Source organism: Leptonychotes weddellii, unplaced genomic scaffold (genome assembly GCF_054177405.1).
Source record: "Leptonychotes weddellii isolate Sample4059 unplaced genomic scaffold, ASM5417740v2 HiC_scaffold_1812, whole genome shotgun sequence".
Lineage (NCBI taxonomy): Eukaryota > Metazoa > Chordata > Mammalia > Carnivora > Phocidae > Leptonychotes > Leptonychotes weddellii.
Genome location: NW_027765572.1, coordinates 7,451 through 13,958, shown reverse-complemented (window position 1 = coordinate 13,958; position 6,508 = coordinate 7,451). Strand labels below are relative to the sequence as shown.

Sequence of the window (6,508 nt, the reverse complement as noted above, 5' to 3'; positions counted from 1 at the left end):
AGAATTCCTCATATCAGGGGCGCCTGGGTGGCTCAGTCGTTAAGCGTCTGCCTTCGGCTCAGGTCATGATCCTAGGGTCCTGGGATTGAGCCCCACATCGGGCTCCCTGCTCAGTGGGGAGCCTGCTTCTCCCTCTCCCACTCCCCCTGCTTGTGTTCTCTCTCTCGCTGTGTCTCTCTCTGTCAAATAAATAAATAAAATCTTAAAAAAAAAATTCCTCATATCAGTGAGGTCATATGATACATGTCTTTCTCTGATTGACTTATTTCGCTCAGCATAGCACTCTCCAGTTCTATCCACATCGTTGCAAATGGCAAGAAGTGGTCACTTCAACTACATCCAGGGCAGAATCAGCAACAAATACTGGTTTTTTCCACACTGCCTGAACACTGTTGACATTGGGTTCCTGTCTGGTTCTGAGTGACGGTTTTACCCCAGTTCTTTTTTTTTTTTTTTAAGATTTTATTTATTTATTTGACAGAGAGATAGCGAGAGCAGGAACACAAGCAGGGGGAGTGGGAGAGGGAGAAGCAGGCTCCTGCCGAGCAGGGAGCCCGATGTGGGGCTCGATCCCAGGACCCTGGGATCATGACCTGAGCCGAAGGCAGACGCTTAACGACTGAGCCACCCAGGTGCCCGGTTTTACCCCAGTTCTAATGATCAGTAACCTCCTTTACCTTTTAGGCACAGTCTCAAAACCATAGGAACTTAAAGTAACATCAAATTTAATTATGAAGGAGGAGCTGAAAGGAGTAGAGTATAGAGCTGGGAAGATCAAGGAAATGGGCTTTCCTCCATACAAGCCCTTCTAGGGGGGTTCTTCCTGCCCTAGCAGTTAGATTAAAGGTCCTTAACATTTTCCTTAGCCTGAGAGAATCCCAACCTCCTGCCTCCCCAGAACTGAGGCTGGAAAGAACTACTCCAAAATAAAAACTAAGTTCAAGTTCTGTGTTTCAATAAATCTTCACTCTCTAGGAAAAATCCAGTATTTTAGGACTGACAAAGTAGAGGAAGCCCTCCTTGAAAGCTTGTAAAGGAAAAGGAATATAGTAAGGTCTTTTGGTTCCTGGATCAATTCAAAGGCCTGTTTTACTCACAAAATAAGTGAACTATATAATACTACAGCCTCCTACCATAGGCTATAGTAAGTGCACTTTAAAAAAAAAAAGATTTTTTATTTGTTTATTTGACAGAGAAATAGCACAAGTAGGCAGAGTGGCAGGCAGAGGGAAAGGGAGAAGCAGGCCCTCTGCTGAGCAGGGAGCCCAGTGCGGGGCTCGATCCCAGGACCCTGGGATCATGACCTGAGCCGAAGGCAGCTGCTTAACCAACTGAGCCACCCAGGCACCCCAGTAAGTGCACTTTAACTGCTGCAGCAACCGAATTGCCAGCTTTCTTACCTTCCCCCTCCCCCACCCTGCCAGGTAGTAGAGGGAATAAATAGCTGCACACTATTGGAGACATGTTTCTCCAACCTGGTGGTGTATTAAAATCATTGGGGGAGGCTAAAAAGTACCCACTGCCAGATCTCCACTAGGAGTCAGAATCTTTGGGAGTGGGCTAAGGCACTGTAGAGAATTCAAGCTGCCTGAGTCTTTCCAATGTGCAGGCAGCATTGAGAAAACTGATTGCATCAGAAGCTGCTCCTGATTACATTTTTAGAGGACAGGGGGCATGGGAGAGGGAGAAAGCTGTCAGTGCCTGGAGGAGCAGCAGTTAGTGGGAAGGGGCTTTCTGCTGTGAATGGGAACCTGAAGGCTTGAAAGACCTTAGGAGTGTTGATTAATGCAGCAGCAGTGATAGAGGTTAGGGAAATCTCCCCGGACAGCTTCATGGGTCAAAAAAGAGAATCCCTGAGGCTGGGAAGTGGTTCTTTAGGGAGCAACATCAGAATATGAGAATTCAGGGGCACCTGAAGAGTATGCAACTCTTGATCTCAGGGTCCTGAGTTTGAGCCCCATGTTGGGTGTAGAGAGTTAAAAAACAAACAAAAAGCACCACCAAATGTTTTGGGGGGGGAACCCTCTAAATGTTAAAAAAAAATTTAAAAAAGAATATGAGAATTCATAGGCTCCCTGCATATACACACATCTTGGAACTTAAAGCAAAGTTACTTTGCAACATCAACTATGGATGGGATTCAGCCCCTGGGAGCTGAGAAATGTATCAAATGAACAAGTGAATACTATAGGATTCTTGGAAGAGATTTTTTGTTTTTATTCTTTATTTTTATTTATTTTTGTTCTTAAACTCTACATACAACTTGGGGCTCAGACTCAGTACCCCAAGATCAAGAGTTGCATGCTGTACCAACTGAGCCAGCCAGGCACACCTTGGGAGAGATTTTTTTTTTTTTTAAGATTTTTATTTATTTGACAGAGAGAGACACAGCGAGAAAGGGAACACAAGCAGGGGGAGTGGGAGAGGGAGAAGCAGGCTTCCTGTGGAGCAGGGAGCCGGATGCGGGGCTTGATCCCAGGACCCTGGGATCATGACCCGAGCTGAAGGCAGACGCTTAACGACTGAGCCACCCAGACGCCCCGGGAGAGATTTTTTGTTGGAAGTCTGAAATCGTGGGACAAGGGAGGTCAGGTGAAAGATGATTGCAGAAGTAAAAGGATATATTTCCTACACCCACAATGGCCTTCTTCCAAATTTTAATCTGTGTTCACTGTGCCTAAATTATGTAACTTAAAACATTTTGGGGGCACCTGGCTGGTTCAGTTAATAGAGCATGCGACTCTTGATCTCGGGATCGTGAGTTCGAGCCCCATGTTGGGTGTAGAGATTACTAAGGAGAAAAAAAAAGACTGATTTCCTATGATCTGGAACCCCTAACTCATCCCTTCACGTAAGTGGCTTTCTCACAAAAGATGAAGATGCCAGCATACATCACCAAACATTAAATGCATTTATAAATGAGGAGGTATAGAAGGGTCCAGGAAGGTGGGATTTGGGATAATTTATGAGTTGATGGATTAAGTGGCCAAGAGCAAATGACCAGATTTCTGGGGGAGCAAAAACTAGCAAAGGGAGAGCAGGGCCTGGATGTTGCCACACCACCATAATTTGTTTTGCTTCCAACCCCCCTGAGATATAGGGTGCTATTTAGAGTGTACTGAACACAGGTCACTGTTTCTGGCCAACTCCCAGGCCATGCACTGCTCATAAAGAGGACACGAAACAGGAAAAAGGGTGTCGTTTACTGGGAGTAGTTTAGCTTAATGGAGTACTTTAATGGTATTGTGTTTCAGTAATGTAAGATAAGAAAGTTCTGCAGATCGGTTGCACAGCAATGTGAATACAGTCAACACTACTGAACTTTACGCTTAAAAGAGGTTAGAATGTTTTTTTTTTATTCTTATGTTAATCCCCATACATTACATCATTAGTTCTAGATGAAGTGTTCCATGATTCATTGTTCGTGCATAACACCCAGTGCTCCATGCAGAACGTGCCCTCCTCAATACCCACCAGGCTAACCCATCCTCCCACCCCCCTCCCCTCTAGAACCCTCAGTTTGTTTTTCAGAGTCCATCGTCTCTCATGGTTCGTTCACCCCTCCGATTTCCCCCGCTTCATAGAATGTTTTTTTTTAAGTACCTGGGATCGAGCCCCGCGTGGGGCTTCCTGCTCACTGGGGAGCCTGCTTCTCCCTCTGCCCCTCCCCCGCTGGTCCCTGCGCGCGCGCTTGCGCGCCCTCTCTCACAAAAATAAATAAAAATACTTGGAAAAAATAAATAAATAAAGTTATCAAATGGTGTATTTTTTCAAATGGTGTGTTTTGTGTTTTAATAAATATTTTATTTATTTATTAATGAGGCACAGATTGAGAGCGAGAGAGGGAGGCAGAGGGAGCAGGCTCCCCACAGAGCAGGGAGTCAGATGCGGGACTCGACCCCAGGACCCTGGGATCACGACCTGAGCCGAAGGCAGACCCTTAACCGACTGAGCCACCCAGGCACCCTCAAATGGTGTGTTTTTTTTTTTTAATTGTTTATTGTATGTCATTTATATCTTAAAGCTGTCAAAAAAAAAAAAACAGCATTAAAGTTGATGTGCCTGACAGGTCTGCAGGCTGGAATGGGTTGCGAATTCAGATTTCGCTGGCTAGACGAAGCGGGTGACAGCCTCCCGGAGGGACCTGGACCCCAAGCGGGCACCGGTGAGGACGAGAGAGGTCCACAGATCTCCAGAGGCGGACTGGCCTGCCCTGGGGAGGCCACTAAAGAAGACAGCTCAGCTGCGCATGCGCCCTGCCCGGCCAGTCGAGAAACCGTCATCTGTCTTTTGTTTTTCAAAATTAACAAAATATGCCCGAATATTTGCCCGGAAGAGTTTGAAACATTCACCCCTGGCCTCTCTTTCACTTGGTTTATTCTTGTTTGGACGAACGAAGGGGAAGAGGCCGTAGGCCGAGCCCGGCATCGACGAAGACAGCCATGCCCGTCAGGCCCCCAAACCCACGCCGCTATAAATAGCCGGGGCCCCGCCATTGTAGCTCCCTTTGTGCGCTGGTCTGGTTGCGTCGGGCTGTGGGAATGGTGCAGTGCCTGTGGGGGCTCCTGCGGCTCCCTCCCCTACGCTAGGGGGAGGCCCCAGCGTCCTGCGCTGTCTTTGCACGGCTTCCTGCGTGTAGGTACCTCGGGGTCTTGCCGGGTGAGGGGGCCGCAATCTTGGGCTGAGCAGGATGAATTACCATTACAGACTAGAGTTTCTGACGCGTCCATGACGCCACTGTTTGGAACTGACCCAGCCCAGGGCAGGGGGAACTCGGCTGGAGTCGCCCCGGCATCTGCTGACTCCCTGTTTCTTCCCAGGCCCCTGGTCCTCGCAGGCTGGTCCGCAGCGCCCTGAGGGTGAGTGGATTGTGCGAGATGGAGTGGCTGGCGGTGGTCCTGGGGGAAGACGGGGGTAATGATGAACTCAGGTGACTCTGAGTGTCTCGCTGACGCCATCACCGCAGCGCGCTGAACATCTCCCTCCCCCGGGCTGGGGTTTCCTGATCTCTGGGCTGGGGAGAACTTGATGGCCGAGAACCTTTACTAGCCACGAATCCCTGTGTTTGATTTATCCGTTAGGTGTCTTAAGAGTCCGGAGGTGTGTTACTGTTGGATAAAGGTGAGTATTAGGTGTGAGATGGTTCTCAGTACTTCTCACCATCTTGTCCTTAAGGCTCTCTCTCGGGGCCAGTATGGAGTCTGTTCCTAAGGAACACGCGAAGCAATGCAAGTATATTACCTGGTGATTTTCCAAGGACTGCTTTTTGGTTTACATTTCTTTTGTGACTATTAAAAAAATCATTTCTGGGGCGCCTGGGTGGCTCAGTTGGTTAAGTGACTGCCTTCGGCTCAGGTCATGATCCTGGAGTCCCGGGATCCAGTCCCGCATCGGGCTCCCTGCTCGGCAGGGAGCCTGCTTCTCCCTCTGACCCTCCCCCTCTCATGTGCTCTCTGTCTCTCTCATTCTCTGTCTCAAATAAATAAAATCTTTAAAAAAAAAAAAAAAACCATTTCTAACTCCCCATGTTTTTGTCCAAGCCTGGTTAAACCTACTTCTTCTGTACACCCCTACCTGCTGGGCTTCCCTGTGGAGGTATTTTTTTGCAGTTCTGAGGGGATTTTTTTCCCCCGACTTTACTCTCTTCCACTTCCATCTCTTCATTTGCGACATCCTTATACTGGGTCAGTTGCCTTTCAGTGTATTACATCCCTTCACAGAATGGCCTCCCCTGATCCAGGTCTCTTAAATTGGGAATGATGATTTCTCAGACTAGAGTCTCTGATGCTGGTCTTGATGTCAAAAATTAATTCTGACTCATTTGGAGAACTGGATACTTGAGTCTCAGAAAGGGCCATTGTGGGGAGGGAGCTTAACTTTGCTTGTCCTTCTCATTGGTTGTCCTGTTTTCATCTTTCTAGCATGATTATTCTGGAAGCCTAGCTAGGGTGGTGCCCTTTCAGATGAGACACCGATCTGGTAGCTGAAGGGCTGAAGTTTGGAATTCGCCCTCTGGGAGAAATGCTGTGGAGAGATGTCTGTGATGCCTAGGTAATGGCTCCTGCCACTTGAACCTACAGGCTGTGATGAGAAGTGAAGAGCTGCGTCCTTTCTCCCTGGCTACTATGGTGAGTGCCCTTTTCTCTCGCAGCCCTCAAGTGGTAATGATCACCTTTTTGGACCATGAGCATTTTTCTGAGGATCTTTGAAAATCACTGATTTACTCATGTCTTCCCTACCCGCCCAGGTTCACGTTTTAATTCCAGTTGCCTGCATGGTTCTCATACATGTTCTTTTTATGAAATTTCAGGGTTTTGTTAACGCAGAGGATATCTCCCATCTGGTGTTGGGCAGATCCCAGGAGCTTCCATCTAGTTTTCCTGCATTAACCTGTGTGAGCAGCTGTCAACTTACTGGAGGAAAGAAACTGCCCAGAAATTTTGAGATGCTTAAGTATTTTTAGACCAATTAGACTTATTTAACATAAATACTGTTTTTATCAAAAGAT

At 47.5% G+C, this 6,508-nt stretch overlaps 1 long non-coding RNA gene and 2 other non-coding genes across 4 annotated transcripts; all 3 read left to right on the top strand.

The window, feature by feature from the left end:
* Window positions 1-4,479: 4,479 nt before the first annotated feature.
* On the top strand, window positions 4,480-6,502 carry LOC115942715 (uncharacterized). 2 transcript variants are annotated; one of them, XR_014141909.1, is made up of 5 exons: window positions 4,480-4,635; window positions 4,821-4,863; window positions 5,176-5,228; window positions 5,922-6,128; window positions 6,311-6,502. It is a non-coding gene; the product is annotated as an uncharacterized LOC115942715 (long non-coding RNA). The 2 variants fall into 2 exon arrangements; XR_004077306.2 differs by lacking the exon at window positions 5,176-5,228 and adding an exon at window positions 5,082-5,121 and having other exon boundaries at window positions 4,481-4,635; window positions 4,821-4,859.
* On the top strand, window positions 4,914-4,976 carry LOC115942722 (small nucleolar RNA SNORD48). Its single transcript, XR_004077314.1, has one exon. It is a non-coding gene; the product is annotated as a small nucleolar RNA SNORD48 (small nucleolar RNA).
* Window positions 5,753-5,819, top strand: LOC115942721 (small nucleolar RNA SNORD52). Its single transcript, XR_004077313.1, has one exon. It is a non-coding gene; the product is annotated as a small nucleolar RNA SNORD52 (small nucleolar RNA).
* Window positions 6,503-6,508: the final 6 nt, after the last annotated feature.